Here is a 20,582-nt window from a genome sequence, read left to right on the forward strand (position 1 = left end):
GGTTCGAATTCGATGACGTCACTACATCGCTGACAGCGTTTTCGGTGGCCAAAATGAATAAAAAGTAATCGAAAATACGTAGTTATTATACACTTTGAATACCCAAAATCTATAAATATTGTTTTTTTATATCAAATACTACAGAAGACAATCATTTATTGTGCCAAATTCGATATGAGTCTAGTATCCTATATAACTATGACTATGAACTTGTTTAACGGTCTATAGGTGTTGCCAGCATCTCTTATTAATTTATAAAAATCTGCTCGAAAAATAGTGAGCAGGGCGGAAAGGTACAGTCAACAGTGGGGGCCATATTCTTGATGGATCTATGGTTCTTAAATGTCGAAGCATAAGCACTTCCACTAGAAAGTAAGAGAAATGTTGGAATAATAAAAACAGATACAATGTGAGAAAGCAACCATTGTCTTACTGCGGGATCTATATGAGTTATTTTTTAACTCGCTTTCATTTGGTTATGAGATTTCTTATATCATTTAAATATCGTGATAAGTATTAGTTCACGTTATTCATTTGTTTAAAACAACTTTAATTTTATTTGTAGGACGTTGTCAAGGAAAAATCTGAAGTATATTTTATCTGCTTTTTTTAGCATCGTGTTACGGATTTGAAATGTGGAAAAGGGGACCCCTTGGGCTTAGGGCATACACAGCATATTATGACCATTAAAAACTACAGATTGGTATAAAGGTAAATTTTATGGGTAAATTATTGTAACCTGGTCATTGCAATAATCACGATTTCGTTTTCTTCAACCTTTTAGTTGCTAAGAGTACTTATCTTTGATCAGTTTCCTGTGCTCTGTCTACCTCTTTTGGGAATACAGGCTTGAGTTTATGTATATTTATGGTTAAGAATCTATTTTACTTAAATCAAATTTCGTTTTATAGTAAACTATTATCACTCATTGCATCAAGTCACCTCTAAATCTATTTACACGTTTATTTAACACATTTACATCAAAATACCGTCTGCAAGTTATGTTATCGACGCGGGTGGAACGCCCATACATACATACATAATGTATGAGTTGCACACTGGTTTCGTTGACAAAACAAAGGCCCAAGGCCGGCACTTTCAATTTCAGCTGGTGATGGTAAGTTTCAGAAGCGGGTTTAATTTTTTTTTCATCAGACAAGCTTTTCTTTTTATGCTCTACGAACTTGCATTGGTCTATCCATGGTTATACTATGGTGGCACATCCAGTTTGGCAATGTGTCAGTAGAAAAAAACGCGAAATTACAAATTCGCGCCTAAATCTTTTAAGTTTGCCATCTTTTTTCTACTGAAAAAGTCACTGTGCAGAGTAAAAAAGAGCGATTGAGTTTCTAATCTCATGTGACTATGCGAAAATAGTACTTAAATAGGTTTTGATATATTTGTCGGTTTCAGTTACCATCGCTGATATCAAAACAATTAACAAATGAGCAAAAAACAAGACAATTTATTTGTCTCATCTAAATATCCCAAAGGGGAAGTAATAAACAGTGTTATTTGTGAAAGATCCCGTCTCCCCCGTTTCCCTAGATTGATCCCTTCAGTGTTTAGCCATTACAAAAACCCGAAATCCCAACAAGAACTGGCAACACTTGCAATTTTCAAGGACACGTGAAGCAATTAAAAAAACAACCTTGCAGTTAACTTTTAAAGTTCGAATTCGCTTTTATAAGTGCAATGCCTTTCATAATTCCGTCAAGCTAAAGTGAACTTTATTTAAAAGTATTTAAATACGATTTATGTGTTTTCTGCAGAAACCGGCTCCCAAATGTCAAAGAGGTCGTTTATAGTGCCTGTTTTGGGTGCTTTTTTATTGACTTTTGAGGATGGAAATCGGACGTGGGATCATTAAAGAACCTAAAACTGGACAGAAGATTTTAGTACGATTTTGGTGCAAAGGTTCATTGCCTTTTTACTTACTGAAATGATTTTTTATTGAGTTATAAAATCATGAACACTGTTAGTGTTGGGTTACTTAGAATCTAATTAGCACAAGCCTAAATTGATGTTATGGGGATGAGTAGATGAGGATAGAATTATGTAAATAATATATAATTTGCAATTGTTAATTGATTATTGAATTTGGAAATATTGAAATTAATTTATAATTGTATATTAATTTGTAATGAAAAATGTATATAATCTAAATAGTTAGATTTAATATTAATATTTGCATGCCGCCCTTGGCTAAATATGTGATACCGACTGCTGATTTATATTCTGTCCAACTTATGTACCATATTTAAGCAAATAAATTATATTCTATTCTATTCTATTCTATTCTATAGAGACTTTGTTGAAGCAAAGTAGGCATAGCAGTGTCATTATAATTATAATCATAATGATTTCATAAATTTTCGACAACATAAACATAATATTTAATAATTCATGAAGAGCTACATTGGCCCATAACCTGCTTAATTATTTATACTTGTGTGTTGGCAAGTTGGTATAATTATTTTCTATTTATTGTTTCAGAAACGACCGATATTATCGATGCCGACCCGCAAGAGGAGTTGCAGAAGCAAATAAGAGGTAGTGAATAAAATCTGTCCATACTGTTTCCTCCTAAAAATGGACCACCATTTTGCTCGACCCCGCTTAGCCATTGTAACAGTTCGATCTTAATTACTTCTTTCGATGTGGCCAAGCCTACAAGTCTTTTATTATTTGTTCAATTTCAGTATTCTTAATGGTGCTCCCACACTGGGCTGTTATAAATGTTATATAACATGGTGTGACAGGGACATCGCGCCATCGTGCCATCGCTCTGTCACTGTTACACCATGTTATACAGTATATGATATTTATAACAGACCAGTGTGGAAGCTCCATAAGAATAATCCGAAATTTCGGATCCTCCAACTGCTACCGTGTCTTTTGACGCGTCTCAGAATCTTCCTCAGAACTCTAAATTCAAGCGCATTTAAATATGGAAATAATCGTTACTTAATTTACCTCCTTATTCAGCGCGCGCCATCTTTGTAAGGACACTGGCCATAAAGAAACGCCCACTCTATAAAAAAAGCTTACAAAATTCGCAATGCTATAAATATCAACGGGAGGCCTGTTATCAAAAGCATGGATGTCGTTTTAATAAAATAAACTTTATTTTCTTAGTATTAAAATCGCAATGTTAATATTGCAATAACTGTTGACCGATTTTAGCTTCAATTCAATATGAATCTTAAGTTCGCTCAAGAGATAGATTCCAATTTCAAAATAGAATGGAACAAACTTTTAAATTAAGAACAAAAAGATGACCAGAGACAATATAGACCAGACATGTCCCTATCGTGGACTGATTTATAATGTTGGTACTACTGTAAGTTCGTTATAATCTATTTTTTAATGGTTTTTTGCAACTGAGCTGAACTTTATCGCCTGGACGAAGTGAGATACTAAAATCAACTAGGGTTGTGCATGCTGATATGTTACACATAGTTATTTGTTTTTATAAGAGGCAAAGTTGTTTTATAACCCCGTTGAAAGATTCTAAATAAGAATCACTAGCATGATCAGTGGTTGGATTAAGTGGAATCTTGAAAGTGGCGAGGGTTTCAGGTCCCAGGAGTAAAATAAAGTTTGCTAACGCGATTAAAATACTCACTGTAAAATCTCCACTAAAAAAATTTCAAAAGAGTGCTGGTGTGAAAAAAAAAAATACCCACCCGCTTGAAAAGTTGTTTTACCCCCACTGGAATAATTAGTGGTGAAACGCAGTGTAGGCATTATAATATTCGCTGTGTATCTAAATATGGACACTGTACTTAAACATAATTATGCAATTAAAACCCCCGCCCGCTCTGTGACTTATTCAAGCATGAGTGTAATAAAAATTATTTTAAACACTAGGGAGATAAAAAAAGAGTTTTTACAACAATTTACGCGCTAAAAGTAACATATTTTAACCTCAACTAATGCACTTTTGCATAATACACGGATAAACAGTACTTTAACGTTGTACGATGCAGAGTAAGATAAAGCTGCTTTCTGCGCGAATGAATTGTGCGTGGCTCTTAAAAAACCCTAATTTTAAATAAGAAGTTTTACTTCCTGATATCTGTGTAGGTATAGGTACTCATACTTAAGTACCTAACCCCTTGGTTATATTTTTGTGTTTTTTTTTCTAGTTTGAATAGGTAAACGTTTGACACCTGGTGGTAAGTGATGTGGTTATTCTCTCATAGAAACATAAGTAGTAGGTAGGCTACAGAAAATTTTTGTTTTCGCGTTTTCATTGTTAGTTCCATAGTTAAAAAAAAATTCCGTACCCTACTCCAGTTAAAGCGTGACCTAAATTTTCGCGCAGTGCACTTAGTCCTCACAGTATTTACTCGATTTTGAGCAAATTATGATTGTGGGAAACTATTCGCTTCAGCCGAAATCCGGTTCCGTTTAACTGCCACTAAGAATTGAGAGCAGAAAATCTGTGTGTACACAAAATGTGTTGACTTGTGTAGGAACGGTGACCAAAAATGTTTGTATGGGTCAGCTCAGCGTGCAATAGGAAGAGACAACATTATTACACCCTGTACTACTCACGTACTTCCAGTAGTTAAAGCTATGAACCTGGTCTCCCCTAAGTTATTTGCAGTAGCAGTGCCTACATAGCGGAGTATTGTAAAGTTTTATTAATTTTATATCGCAGCAACTTAGAAGGCCCTTTCTAAAAGCTAAATCACTTGACTCTACTGGGTGTTATAAGTTTGACGTGTCTGTCTGTCTCTGTGTGACACACACACTGTGGCATCGTAGCTCCCTAACAGATGAAGATTTAGATTTAGTTTTTTTTTGTTTGAAAGCTGAATTAGTCGGGAGTGTTCTTAGTCATGTTTCATGAAAATCGGTCCACTATGTCGCGGGGGGGGGGGGGGGGGGGAACTTTAATTTTAATTTTGTGGTCAGACTCAACTACTCATGTTCGTTCAAAGTTCAAAGTTTTTATTGTATATAAGAATCAGGTTACATTGCAGGTCGAAATATACAATTATACTTTCAGTTACACTGAGACTTTACCTTTTCAGGCATATATACATTTATATCTAAACTTACATATAAACATTATTATGTGTAACTTAAATAACTTGATTGTAAGATTCGTAAGTTACTGTACTGCAAGCATTGTTTTACCTGCAGCACTGTTAATAGCCGTCAATTTGCACTTTCCACGTTTACAAGCAAAACTGCACGCTTTTTACGGCGCTATGTAAAAAGAATTAAACTAAAGTTTACTTATTTAATTAGACCTAACCTGCATAAATTGAGCTGAAAGAATTAAAAACACGTCGTTGGAGCTTAACGGAGAGATCTGTTCCTTTTAGGGCCACTTGCACTAGCGAAAATGGAGGGTTAACCAACCACTTTATATAGAATTTGACAGATGACAGCCCACTAACCCTGATGAGTTAAGTGGTTGGTGCAAGGGGGCCTTAGTGGCTCTGTAAGCTTTACACTTCGTAATGAATGCAGTCTGACCAAAAATATTACAAATTAAAAAGTGGCAACATTGTAGATTGTAGTCTCATACCATTCAAATTAATATAAATAAATAATAAATATTATAAGGACATTCTTACACAGATTGACTGAGGCCCACGGTAAGCTCAAGAAGGCTTGTGTTGTGGGTACTCAGACAACGATATATATAATATATAAATACTTATATACATAGAAAACATCCATGACTCAGGAACAAATATCTGTGCTCATCACACAAATAAATGCCCTTACCGGGATTTGAACCCGGGACCGCGGCTTAGCAGGCAGGGTCACTACCCGCTAGGCCAGACCGGTCATCAAAAATGAATATGTGTGAGAAAACGGGACAGCACTACGATGTTGACACTTCTTAATTTATACTCTTTTCGGTTAAACTGTAAGCTTAAAATTTAGGAAGAAATATACAAATAACCTAACCACAAAATTAAATTTTGAAAAAACCTTAGTGGACCAATTTTCATGAAACATGGCTAAAAACACTCCCGACTAACTCAGCTTTCAAACAAAAAAAACTAAATTTAAATCGGTTAATCCGTTCGGAAGCTACGATGCCACAGCCAGACACGTCAAAATATATAACACCCCGTCGTTTTTGCGTCGGGGGTTAAAACAATGTTTTTCACCACAACAACTGATAAAGGCTTTCTTTGCTATTCGAAAACAGATAGAAAAATTGCATTTTATCCACAAGAGTGCAAAGTAATTTCATACAAATTTTAACTTGATGTCTAAAGCTGGGTGTTGGAATTCACGTTATAAATGATGATTTTGAATCATAAACGTTAAATAAATTGAAGTATTTTATTTATTTCGATGTTTTACAGTTCATATTTTCGTAGTGTTGGTGTGGTGAAAAAAATTGTGTTTCACTCAGTGGCAAAGTTTGTTTAACCTTCGTGCCTTGATACCCTCGCAACGCTCAAGATTCCACACTTTTTCAACCACTCGCTGTGCTCGCGGTTCAATATTGGAATCTCTCGCTAGCTCGGGTATCAATATTGGCACGTGCGGTTAAACAACAACTTTGCCCCCTTGTAAAACAAATAATTATTACATCGTTATCAAAATATAGCAAATGCGGCGATATAGTAGGAAATGGTCCGGTCTGGCGAAGTTGGTAGTGACTCTGCCAGCTAAGATGGTCCTGGGTTCGAATTCTGGTAAGGGCATTTATTGGTGTGATGATCGAACTCAACCGAAATATGGCACTTAGAAAAATTAATCGTAAATACAATACCAAAATGCCACACGTAAGATGAATTGTATGGTCACTACGGACACAGTATAATAAACAGTACTATCATACAGTATGTCCACTCCCGCTCCCCGCTGAAAGTGCCGCCCACCCCCTCTCGATTGCCTCACAGTTACCGCCTGTCAAAAACGCGAACAGCCGACCTCTCATATTTCACTCATACTAAGCATAGTACGCGTTCACCTACACGATTTTAGACTGTGTGCTAGGGGCGCGCCTCTTTCATATATTTGATCGCCAGTGTCCAGATGTCACGTGAAAACCTATAACGTACCGTGTGTAGCTCATTAGCGTCATCGTGAGAATAGCGTCGACTTTGCCGATTGCTTAAGATTCTCTTTAAAGACGACCGGTCAGACCTAGCGCGCAGTGGCCCTGCCTGTCAAACCGCGGTTCTGAGTTCGAACCCCGACAATTGCATTTATTTGTGTGATGGGCACAGAAATTTGTTCCTGTGAGTCATGGACTCATGTATGTTTTCTATGTACCTACATAATATAAGTATTTGTATATTATATATGTCTTTGGCTGGGTAACCACAATACAAGCCTTCTACTTTTTACCGTGAGACTCAGTCAATATATACTCTGGTATTGAAAGAAAAGTTAAAAAAAAAGAACATATAAAAGAATATACCTCTATAATACTTGTATCAATTTCGTATCAAAAATATATTTTTTGACCTCTGTATTTTTTTTAAATAAGGCGAAATATCTTCACATATTTTTACATCGATTCCTGTAAACGATAAATATGGAAGAAGCGTATCACATTCGTTATTCCGTACAAGTGCGATGTCCAAGCTTTATTTCAATTGTACTGACTGATCGAGTGTCGACCATGTCACCATTGTAACACGGTTCGTGGTCTTTCAAAATGAGTCCCGTGGTATGTAATGTTACACAATAAATATCGATACAGGCTAAGTGTCAAAATATGTATACACTACGTTTAAATAACGTCGTGTATACTTATTTTTGTCATTTTATTCGTATCGATATTTTTTAGATGTGTTTGTACAAACAGATAAATTGGCATTGTGGACTTTTCGTGTTATCAATAAGGTTCAGAATTGTTTAAAAACTGTACAAGGTGGGTTTGGTTGATGTGTTGTAATGTTTATGGGTTTTATGACTTATTTACGGACAGTTAAATAATACCGTTGGGTAAATAGTGGAATTGATGGTTGGAGAAGATAAATTAAGGCCTATAGCTTTGGCTGAGTGCCGGGTTCCGGGTTCAATATAGGGCTTGTGTTTACGGGAATTAATGGACTTATAGTGTAAAAACTCCGCAGTGATAATTAGTAACTTATAGGTGGTTCCCTTCGGCCTTTCAATTAAATGCTGGTTCTTTCATTTTCATCCGGTTCATCGACCATGTTTACGGGAATTAATGGACTTATAGTGTAAAAACTCCAAATATTTAAAAATACTGTTATTTATTCTCATTTACTACATGAATATATTTTAATTATTGACAATGACAGTTGATGTAAAAATTGCTTATAAAAACCATAAACCGTGAGAAAGGCTATCAGCCTCTGTGGCGTCTTCATAGGTATTATAAGACTTAAACAGCTAGGATTACACAGTAACAGGTATTTCACTTTCCAAACCTGCCGTTTATTTATTCGTCTTTGGTGTGGTTTTAAGTCGCGTTTCATGAAACATGGCTAAGAAATTAAGAACAGACAAATTCAGCTTTTCAAACAAACAAAAAAACGATATCTAAATTGCTTCATCGGGTCGAAAGCTACGGTGCCACAGACAGACACACACAAACGGACGGACACTTCAAACTTATAACACGGGTTAAAAAAGGTGGTGGATAATATTGCGTGATAATAATATAGACTGTACTTACATTTTAAAACGATGCAACTTTGACGGTTAATTGGAGTCGAATAAGGCCCAGAAATATATATTATGACAATATTCAAGAGGGCGCTGTTATTCTGATGTAGTGATGTATGCGGTGATACTCTGTCAAAGAAGTCTGTCAGTAAATAAGAACAAAGAAAACTATAGGTATCCTTTTCTCTAGCACCCTAAAGCATTGTTCAGTATCTTAGTGCCTATGAAGAAAATAGTTCTAATTGAATTCCACAGCATGGCGCGTAGTCATATATTTCTGGTCAGGGTTTACCCATCCTAATTTTATCGCTTATCTACTTACAACTAGCAATGCACGGACGAGAAGTTTCCAAAGTTTCAGAACATTCCTCATGAGAATTTTCGGTAACTTCTGAGAATGTTCTCGAGAACGAGAATTCTTAGATCAGAATACTTAGTAACTTCGAACGATTATTTTGAACCATAATTATGTTTAAAAGAAAAAAATCACAAAAGTAGAACTTTATACAAACTTTCTAAGAAAATTGTTTTGAACTTGATAGGTTCAGTAGTTCTTGAGAAAAATACGAAAAACTACGGAACCATACACTGAGCGTGGCCCGACACGCTCTTGGCCGGTTTTTATTTTGTTTGTATTTTTTTTGTATGTATATTGACATGACCAAAAACAGGCATCAAGAAATAATAGTTCGGTACCTAATTTAAAAAAGTCAGGACTAAAACTGTGAAGCCTGAAAGTCGAAATGTTCCCTGAAGTATTAGTGAGAATTTAAGCAACTTATTGGTAACTTATCACCAAAATAGGTAACTGTAATAGACAATATTATATGTATAATAACATGTAGTTTTATATTATGCCCATTTAAACTTTATTTCAAGTAATTATATTCTCTCGTTTAAACAATAAATTGCATGTTGCAGGAATGTTCTGCGAACATTCTCAAGAATGTTTCCGCTTTTTGGGAATGTTCTGCAATTTCTACATTACTACGAGTACTTACAACTAGGGAACAAATCAAATTATTTTATTGAATATTTTTTGATTTGTTATTTTTTCAAGTAGTCAAGTTTTCAAGTAGTTTTATTTCATTAGTCACACTACTATATATAAATTATAAATTGAAATAGATATCATACACGAAAGAAAAAACGGCAAGGCCCACTGGCGGCCGAGCCGGGAATCGAACCCGGGTCTTCAGCTTACGCGGCTAACTACTTATCTACTTATGTTAGCTATTTTTTTCTGCCTCTAGAAATTTCAACTCCAAAAACGCCATGTCACCTTAAAGTAATAAATATTTTGTGTTACCTATTGTCTCAGAAGTTGTCATGGAATTTCAATGGCAGCCAGACGGGGCGTAACTGATCTCGAAGATTGTCATGTTTGTCACGTTGTCGTTAGTCATGTCATGAGTTAGTCATAGATTCCTTGTGTCACGGGATAAGAATATGTCATAAGTTTATTTGGTTTAGGTATGACATGCTCTGAGCGTGAAGGAAAACATCGTGAGGAAACCGGTTTCCAATAAGGCCTAGTTACCTTTCGGGTTGAAAGGGCAGATGGCAGTCGCTTTCGTAAAGCTAGTGCCTACGCCAAATCTTGTGATTAGTTGTCAAAGCGGACGCCAGGCTCCCATAAGCCGTGACAAATGCCGAGATAACGCAAGGAGGATAATGAAGATGCTCTGAGCGTTAGTTATCAACTTATCATTTGATGTAGGTATCAGCATGGGGTAGGAAGGTCAGATAAAGATTCCGTATAATTAATTCACGACTTTTGTTGGTAGAAGCAGAGAAAAGAGAATCTATGGTAGAAGTCAACAAAAACATTAAATATGCCTCAATTCGTGATATTTAATTGCCACGACACAAATAACGAACACAAGGACCAGAGAGTCCAAAGATGTCTCCGCAGGTAAGCAACAATGCCAGTACAAAATGTAACACGCAATAACCTAACCACAAAATTAAAATTTTGTCTGTCTGTCTGTCTGTGGCATTGTAGCTCCCGAACGGATGAACCGATTTAGATTTAGTTTTTTTTTGAAAGCTGAGTTAGTCGGGAGTGTTCTTAGCCATGTTTCATGAAAATCGGTCCACTATGTCGCGGTCGGGGGTTTTTCAATATTTTAATTTTGTGGTTATTTTATGGACCATTACGCTCAGCTGAGTTAAACTTTTCAAAAGATAGTACTTAATGTCATTTGTGATTACAATCATGTTAGGTACTAAGTACTAACTAATGTTATGTTAGTCATCATGTTACTCATAGTCCTATTTCCATACATAAGCTGACTTGGTCCAAAGGTCCTGTAGACACATTTATAAGGAAAATAATTGGGATATTGATTCATATCCTGTGTAAGGAAAAATTCCTTGACTAAAAATTATATACTCGCGGTCAAAGAAACCGGGTCGCTACGAAAATCTGTAATATCTCCTAAAATAATAAAGCTAGATTGGATTGAGTAGGATATTAAGACGATACGGTAGGGGTCAATTCTCCATACAAACGCTCTCGACTATTTCCTCCCTGGTTTTTGAAGATAGAGCAATGATTTTTTCAACTCAGATTGTTCTTATTTTTATCTGTGTCGGACCGTTTTCATTTCTTTGATATTCTGCTTTTTAGAGATTCTAGAGCCAATCAAAAATTTCCAAAAACGGCCTTTTTCATTGTGGCGCAAAAAAAGGTTTGATACTCAAGATTTGTAACAATTAACCAAAAAAGCTAAACGGTCCGACATAGATTATTTCATTGTTATTCAGATTCTCAAATTTCGTTCCGATTGATTAAGTTTTGAAGGAGGAAAGAGTCGAGAGCGGAACCTCGATTTTAAAGATTTTTTTGAAATATCTTTTGACTGAGTAGTTCTTAATGGACAATTTTTTTTCGATAAATCTAGTTAATAACACTTGTATATTTAACTAAAATTCCCAAGTTGAAAGGGGGGCTCCTTTCCATTTTAGCATTTTCGCTACCGTATCCTCTTAAATTCTCTTTTCCCCTCATCAGCTCGGAAACACGTGTTTTGTCCTTTAATACCAGCGGGTAAAAACGCATTTTATCCACTAATGGGTAAAGTAATTTGACCTTGAATAAAGTCAAATTAACTGCTTTAAAATTGATAAAAGTAGGCGAATCTAGTAATAAAGATGAACCCGTGGAACTACCGGAAGCTTGGATAAACGCATTTTTTTGCGTTGTAGTTTCCTCGTTATAGTGAGGGGAAAAGTTTTGTGTTACACTCGGGTGCAAATGTATTTTACTTCTCGTGTATTGAAAATTCTACACTCGGCGAAAAAATACAACTTTGCCCCCTTGTATAACAGATAACTATTAACTCACTAAAACTAAAATATTTACTTAAAGAACCTCTGACACATATTAAGTGGAAATCCATCGAAGGTCACTTTTAAACGCAGGAAACCGACACACAGAAAAACACAGTTTTAAACACACTCGTCGTAGACCTTGTGACATGGACAGAAAGTTTAATTTTGCGTGAAAATGCGTTTTATGGGGGCAAGGTGTGACTAAGTTACGAATATAACTAAAGGAAACAAGCGGACGATAAGTTTTTTTATATTCTAAGTATTCTAACAAATACAGAAATGGAAGAACAAACTTGTATGGTTTTGTTCGAAGCTGATGATTACTTACGCCGTGTCTTGCGTGGGCGACGGTCGCGCGACCGTCGCCGTCGCGTCTCATACTTCCGCATCGATAAGGTTTGATTTCGTATGCGTCGCATCGCCGTCGCGCGACCATCGCGCGACCGTCGCCCACGCAAGCCACGGCGTTAGTTGTCGATTTTTGAATCCCATTTGTTCAATTTCAAATAATACTTATACAAAAAATACAAAATGATTTATTTCTAACAACACGTTTTTTACAATATTCTAATATTACATCAGTGACCAAACTAGATAGGCTGTGCTGTGCCTGTATCGTGGCCATATATATAAGTAATGTATGTAGTATTTATACTTGAAGCTTGCTGCTTAACAAACATACGAGTCGTGACAAACAAACAACAAACATACGGACGTGATTTTTTAAGTGGAGATAGTTGAAGGGATGGAGAGTGACATAGGCTACTTTTTGTCTCTTTCTAACACCACTCTTCCATAAAATGGGGGGTGGAAGTTTGTATGGAGCATTAAGCAATTTTCGAATTTAACGTAAGCAAAGCCGCGGGCAAAAGCTAGTCCATACTATATTTACTATACTATATACTATACTATATATAATATTATAAATGGGAAAGTGTGTGTGTCTGTTTGTTTGTCCGTCTTTCACGGCAAAACGGAGCGACGAATTGACGTGATTTTTTAAGTGGAGATAGTTGAAGGGATGGAGAGTGACATAGGCTACTTTTTATCTCTTTCTAACGCGCGCGAAGCTGCGGGTAAAGCTAGTAATTTATAAATCAAAGTAATATAAACTTTAATTGTTAATAAATAATGAAACCTCTGTTGATAATAAATGCATTATTATTAATTATTTCAGCCATTACCTCTCGGTTGGGTGCGCAGGCCTTGGCACGACCTCCGTTCAGAGGAATGACATAACGCCTGTTCGCACTTCGCAGGTTTTTACCCACTTTAATAATTAAATATGTGCAAAACTATAAAAAATATCACTAATAAAATCCATATACTTAATATTATTAATGGGAAAGTGTGTGTGTCTGTTTGTTTGTCCGTCTTTCACGGCAAAACGGAGCGAGGAATTGACGTGATTTTTTAAGTGGAGATAGTTAAAGGGATGGAGAGTGACATAGGCTAGTTTTTGTCTCTTTCTAACGCGAGTGAAGCCGCGGGCAAAAGCTAGTCCTATATAAATAAACCTTGCCCTGTATAGAAAATACTGTATTTCGCTATAAAGGCTTTTCCGTCCACGATAATCTTCTCAACGGAGTCTGGGCAGGGCCTAGAATTTAACCCTTTAAATTGAGCTTGCCGAGTCCCCCCTGATTACAAATCAGGATGGAGGTCCTCAAGGGTACATATATAATAATATGTTTTTAGGGTTCCGTAGTCAACTAGGAACCCTTATAGTTTCGCCATGTCTGTCTGTCCGTCTGTCCGTCTGTCCGTCTGTCCGTCTGTCCGTCTGTCCGTCTGTCCGTCTGTCCGTCCGTCCGTCCGTCCGTCCGCGGATAATCTCAGTAACCGTTAGCACTAGAAAGCTGAAATTTGGTACCAATCTGTATATTAATCACGCCAACAAAGTGCAAAAATAAAAAATGGAAAAAAATGTTAGGGTACCCCCCCTACATGTAAAGTGGGGGCTGATATTTTTTTTCATTCTAACCCCGTGTGATATATTGTTGGATAGGTATTTAAAATGAATAAGGGTTTACTAAGATCGTTTTTTGATAATATTAATATTTTCGGAAATAATCGCTCCTAAAGGAAATAAATGTGCGTCCGGCCCTCTAACTTTTGAACCATATGTTTAAAAAATATGAAAAAAATCACAAAAGTAGAACTTTATAAAGACTTTCTAGGAAAATTGTTTTGAACTTGATAGGTTTAGTAGTTTTTGAGAAAAATACGGAAAACTACGGAACCCTACACTGAGCGTGGCCCGACACGCACTTGGCCGGTTTTTTTATTATTTTCTACCATACATCGGTTAGGATCCCGTTATACTCGCACATCGTTTGCAAGCTGAAGATCATTCCTAGCGATTCGTTAAGTTTCATTCACACCAGCCGGCCTTGCCGAAATGACAATCGCTGACGCTAAACCAAATCCATGAAAGCGTACGATAATATTTGCATCGCTGTTCCGTATTGGCGCGACAGAGCCAGACTACGTTTCGATCGGACTAGCGTCTGCGCAAAGACATATCGTCACTACTTTTAAAAAAACTTGTATCTTCGTCTGGCAATGAAAAGAAAATTGTAGTATGTAAGGAATGCATATAGACTTACTGCGTTTTAACTTTGAGGAACAGCGTGAGATACGAGATTTTTTAAAAGTAGTGACGATATGTAACTCCGTATAGACAGCTACAGTCTAAGAAAAAAAATGTACCTCATAACCATGCATATAGAAATAAGTAACTACGGTGGCCTAGATGGCGTTACACCTTTGGGGAAGGCTCGGCTAGGTGGCGCTAATATTAATATTTGACATTTTAACACATATCCGGTCTGGCTCAGTCGGTAGTGACCCTGCCTGCTAAGCCGCGGTCCTGGGTTCGAATCCCGGTAAGGGCATTTGTTTGTGTGATGAGCACAGATATTTGTTCCTGAGTCATGGATGTTTTCTATGTATATAAGTATGTATTTAATGTATTTATCTATTTAAGTATGTATATCGTCGCTTAGCACCCATAGTACAAGCTTTGCTTAGTTTGGGGCTAAGTTGATCTGTGTAAGGTGTCCCCAATATTTAATTATTTATTTTATATCAAGCTAAGAATATGGGCCAAATTGTTAAAACTGAGGTTTAAAAGTTTTAAGCTTGGGTCGAGAGATGACAGTAACTCTCTATATAATACTCGATCCTCTTTGGTCTGCGTCAACGACTGACATGTCGGCTGGCAGTTTTTAGCGGCTATTCGTAAGAGATAAAATCGAGCAAACAGCAATGTCCGTCCGCGTCACCTCAGCGCAAAGCAAAGTTTGTCGCTCCCTATTGGCTGTTTACATTATCGTACCTATGCTGAGTTTACACGGGCTTAGTAGCTAATGTTTAGTGCGTGTCACTAATACTTGTCACATGCGTGTAAACACATTGCACAAGTGCTTAGTATTAGTGCAACTGCGAGTGCAAGTGAATAGAAGTCAGTTCTATTTACTAAGCGACAAGTAACTATCGCCGGCAAAAAAACTACTAATACTTGTCAGTTTTCAAGTGGTGTAAAAATTACTGACAAGTGAAGTTCAACTACTATATTGATTAGTTTGCTTCGTTACCATGACAATATCTTGTAACTAATACTATTCTCTAATACCTATGTGTAGACTAGACGGCTACTTGCCACTTGTCACTTTGCTGGCAAGCCTCAAATCGTTAATGCTAATGGCAAATACTAAGCCCGTGTAAACCTACTTTACCTTACTTGACTTGAGTGATGAGAAAATATCTTGGAGACCGAGAATTGCATGCTCGTCCTCTTAGTTGTGCTGCCGTCAGGAATGGACCTCGGTAGTTAGTTAGGTACCTTATCTTTACAAAACGGACCCATATAATAAGATAGGTATTGGCACAGATTATTGATGTTACCAAAGTACAGATCCTTCACTTGCCCCCAAAACGACAAATACCTACGCTTTATTTAACTAATACTAATAAGTTACTACGTAAAACTTAGAAAATAGTAGGTACGTGCCACGCGACTACACAGGCGAGCGAGTGACGTAGACCTGGTATTGGGTCCCAGAACTAAAGCATACTTACACTTAAATGAATTTCGAAACCGTTTTATTTTCAGGTGCACTACGAATAGGTACCTACTGTTTCATGTTAGTTTGCCCCATGAGCTATATCTACACTAAAGTTCGGGTACATCGAATGTATTTCAATTTTAAAATTGACTAAAAATACATTATAAAGATTATTTGCTTTTTGGCTCCCTATAAACAAAGAGGATCAAGTATAATAGAGAGTTACTGTCAAAGTAAAATGTGTAATCACAGTGCACAGACTGCCATCTCTCGACACAGGCTTAAAACTTTTGAACCTCAGTCCATATTCTTGTCATTCTTGATATGTGTTAAAATGTCAAATATTAATAAATAGCGGCGTGCTTTTTTCTGTATGGTTTTGTTTTGAGGTACGCTTTTTTCTTAGACTTTAGCTGTCTATACGGAGTTACATATGTCTTTGCTATAATAAAATGTTTCTCTTAACATAGGCTCACATTTTACCAGCTTATTTTTGTCTTGCGTTCGAGAGCGTTCAGCTAAGTTAGCGTAAAACTATTACCGATAACAAATACATAATTCTCTTTACGAATTTACATCCTTTACACCTGTTTTTTTTTCAAATTTACAACAATCGGTAACACGAACATTTTTCGTTAACAAAATTGGCGTCAAAACACGAGTACCTACACCACACGCAACTCAGGCGCAGTGATAATTTGCTATAACAACCCTTAATGTACTGTTACTGGTTGATGTTAGTGATGTGTGTACTTACGCTTCAGCTTTTTTGTCGATCTAACCAACGAAATGTGATCTCGAGTAAAATGTTAAGAATGTCTCGAGTATCTTGAGTAAAATAAGATCTCTCGAGATCTCGAGTAAAATAAGAATAAGTCTTTAAGCACATCTCGGACACTGGCGATCAAATAATATATGAAAGAGGCGCTCGTGTAGGTGAACGCGTACGATGTTTGTATGAGTGAGATATGACAGGTCGACTGTTCGCGTTTTTAACAGGCGGTAACCGAGAGGGCGTGGGCGGCACTTTCAGCGAGGATCGGGAGTGGCCATACTGTACGATAGTACTCTTTATTATACTGTGCTTTAAGTAAGTGATATGTATAATTAATTAGGTACCAATCTGAATAAATTTACTTACACACAAAACCTAAGTCCGTTTTCACATAATATATCTCTATGCTTCAAACTGTCAGTATCGCCAGTGGGCGCCCTTGCTCGTGAAGCGATCGCAACAGCTGTAATGGAGTTAATGACAGTACGTGAGGTCCATGTTTGACAGTAATCTGTTGCGCATGCTGTTGCGGGAGCCGGCGCCATCTTGGATTCCAGATACTCGTACCATAGACTAAATAGAGCAGTAGGTATAGTCTGTCAAGCCGTTTTTGTCAGTAAAATAAAGCGGCAAATTTTAAAAAGGTGGTAAGCGTCAATGTTTATCGTCCTATCAATAATATTTTGTTAATTGGTTAATCCATCAAACAAGTACCTATACTCAACTGGTTTAATGAGCTTTAGAGGGAAGATATTTTTTACATTTATTTAAAAATACCTAAAGATACAGATTTTTTTATACTACGCCGGTTGCAAACAAGCATACGGTCCGCCTGATGGAAAGCGGTCGGTTTAACCTATGGACTCCTGCTACCCAAGGAGTGTCACAGGCGCGAGTTTTTTTGTTCAACCGTGTTACACAGGTGTGTTAATTCGTTACATTAGTAAGTTACAACGGTGACCCAATTCGGGTATACAATTATCTATTAGCAATCATATCATGGCGAATCATAATTATCAGTCATATCATTCAAAGAAGTCTATAAAAAATTCATTGTTAATCAACCATTTCTTTAAACTAGGGATAAATTTGGAGTCATCTAACTTTTTTTTATAGATGACTCTCCGCCACTTATCGGTCTATGTAATTAGAACAAAAATGTCTATAGACGACTGTTACTCTTATTGTACCGCCGTTATTTTTCACCCACAACAGAACAATGTGCCATTGCTTGTCATTGTATGGAGATGCGTTGACAGCTCGTGTCATCGTGAGCTACTGACGGTTTTTGTAGTGGGAAATTAAGCTGATTGACAGTACAATTAACACAATAATAGTACTCTATGTGTATGAATGTGTCCGAAAAATATTAAATATAAGTAGTTCGCGTCAAAATAACAAACTTGTTTGACCGCCCGGATAGATATCAGTAGTTTAATATTATTAACATTGCCGCACTTGTTAGGTAATTAGTTCATTACGTGTCTATATCAAAAAGTTTAATGGCCATATGTACTTTAACACTTTGTACGATGCATGTACGAATAGCGAAACTCGTAGCGATTTAAGACATTGTACGTTCGTGTCTTATTATCACCACTAGTTTCGAATTTCTTATTTATCGCACTTGTATCGTAATGTATTGTACTATTGCCTTGTGCTTATTTTACTAAATAGTCACTTTAATGTTTTTTAATTGTTGCAGCTGCAAGCCGACAATGTGACGTTGCCGCCGGCTCCCGCCAAAACGAATCGCCGCCATTTTGATTTAGCATAGATAATCTGTGTTGCCATGTAAGTATTTAATTTATACTCAAACACAACCAAGTTTTCAGTAGAAAAGGCGCGAAATTTAAATTTTGTATAAGAAGTTAAAACTTTCCGGCTATAAACTGAAATAAATGCAATACTAAAAAAAAATTTGCTCTTACGTCACTGTTTTCTACTGATGAGGTTTTTGTGTATGAGTATATTTCACCAAATTGTTACTTTACAAATTGCTAAGCGAATTAATTTCTAAACAGATTTGTGTTTTAGTTTATTTAGAATAATTTAATGAATAGGTAATTATAACATACCCAATAAAACTAATAATAAAAATATAACATTACTCAAGTAATGAAATAACATAACAAATCTTTATACATTATTTTCTAATAAATAAAATCAAATCTTTCCCGTGGGTGTCGTATTAAAATGGGTTTAATGAGGAGGCACACTGACATTTTATCCCGCCAGGCGGCGCCTGTGCAAGTGTCCAGGCAGGCATGTCACTGTCATTCATATGTGAGAGATAAAAAAAAATTAAAATATTATCTTCTCGCTCTCACATATGATTTTTTTATCTGTGCAATGGACTAATGAGGTGGCGCCATCTGTCATAACCTTAGAGTGTGCCTCCTCATTGTGGCGTAGGCGAGAGGCTGGCAACCTGTCACTGCAATGTCATTCAACCCCTTATTTGCACAAAACTTAAATTTCATGGTAAATTGGTTGTAATGCTAAAATATTATGCAAATTGCATAATTAAATAGGTAAATTTAATTCGCTTGGTCTTACCAAGTCATACATTCCTCGTTTTCGGTTGCAAGACCTTTTTTGTAGGTGTACTTTTTGTAAGTTTTATCATAGATTAAAATATAAGAAGCATCATACCATCCCATACATTAAAATGCGACCGCCTAAGAACGCGCGTACCTTCACTACACCACACATAGATGGCGCCACAGAAAAATGCCTTGTTGCCATCGATTACTTGTAGATTGGCGTTAAGTGTCACTTTCGAGCCATAAATCTATGTCAAAAGTGACACTTAACGCCATCTACAAGTATAATCGAAAGCCACAAGACATTTTTTTGTGGCGCCATCTATGTGTGTAGTGTATGCGCGTTCTTAGGCGGTCGCATTTAAATGTATGGGATGGTATGATCTTCTCATATTTAATTTATGGTTTTATACACATTTACATGGGAAACGTTCATACCGATTTACTACCTACATACATAGCCCATCGACAGAAACATATACAGTATCTATCTACATATGTGGGCATCTCTCTAAACAGGCCTTTATAGTGATTCAGGTTTCTTTTTAAGCACTAACTATTTATGTCCTTTAATTAACTCGTATTACGGTTAATCGGGGCAAAATACTCCACCATTAAGCATTTACTGGTTCCAGTTAAATACTAGGCTGGGGAAGTATTTATTCATAGCTGAAGTATTTTTACTCGTTAATACGTCCTTGCTATATGATGAATATCAAGAATACCAAATTAGGTATGTGAAGTATTTGTTAGGTATAATCATAATCATAAATACCTACTTAGTACCCAACCCAACAGAACTCCTATTTAATTTTTTTTTCTACTTGTCGACTGTAATCTGTCAATTAGGACACCACAGACTAAACTATAAGTGTTAACTTTTCAGTGTTGGATACTCTATGGCAGTTCCGACTCAATTATAATAAGCTCATTATAGTTGACTTTAGTTAACTGTAATAATTTCAAAAATAGAACTTCATACAATTTCTATACTAATTTGCGATACCTGGCAAAATTTTCCTGCATCTGAAACACATTTTTTTTTTATCTGTCGCGTTATCGGCCAATCAGAGACGGTTATTACAAACAATTGGTTGCTAGGTAATTCGATGTTGATACAGCAGTGAACGACTCTATTAACATTAATTTTAACTTGCATGAATGATGATATTTCCGTCCATTGATGATGAAGATGATGACTCGTAGAAAAAGTATTGTATACAA

The 20,582-nt window shown here is 36.4% G+C and overlaps 1 protein-coding gene across 9 annotated transcripts in view; it reads left to right on the forward strand.

Annotated features, from left to right (window-relative positions):
- Positions 1–20,582, forward strand: part of LOC125241897 (titin) — a 123,717-nt gene that overhangs the window by 29,280 nt on the left and 73,855 nt on the right. For 8 of the 9 annotated variants that reach the window (XM_048150595.1, XM_048150602.1, XM_048150598.1 and 5 more), the window contains 2 exons: positions 2,497–2,553; positions 18,518–18,606. The gene's annotated coding sequence lies outside the window, so the exon portion shown is untranslated. Of the gene's footprint in view, positions 1–2,496; positions 2,554–10,527; positions 10,547–18,517; positions 18,607–20,582 lie in introns of those variants that run through there. The other variant, XM_048150597.1, reaches the window with a different exon arrangement.

The sequence above is a fragment of the Leguminivora glycinivorella genome, chromosome Z, assembly GCF_023078275.1.
Source record: "Leguminivora glycinivorella isolate SPB_JAAS2020 chromosome Z, LegGlyc_1.1, whole genome shotgun sequence".
In the NCBI taxonomy this organism is placed as follows: domain Eukaryota; kingdom Metazoa; phylum Arthropoda; class Insecta; order Lepidoptera; family Tortricidae; genus Leguminivora; species Leguminivora glycinivorella.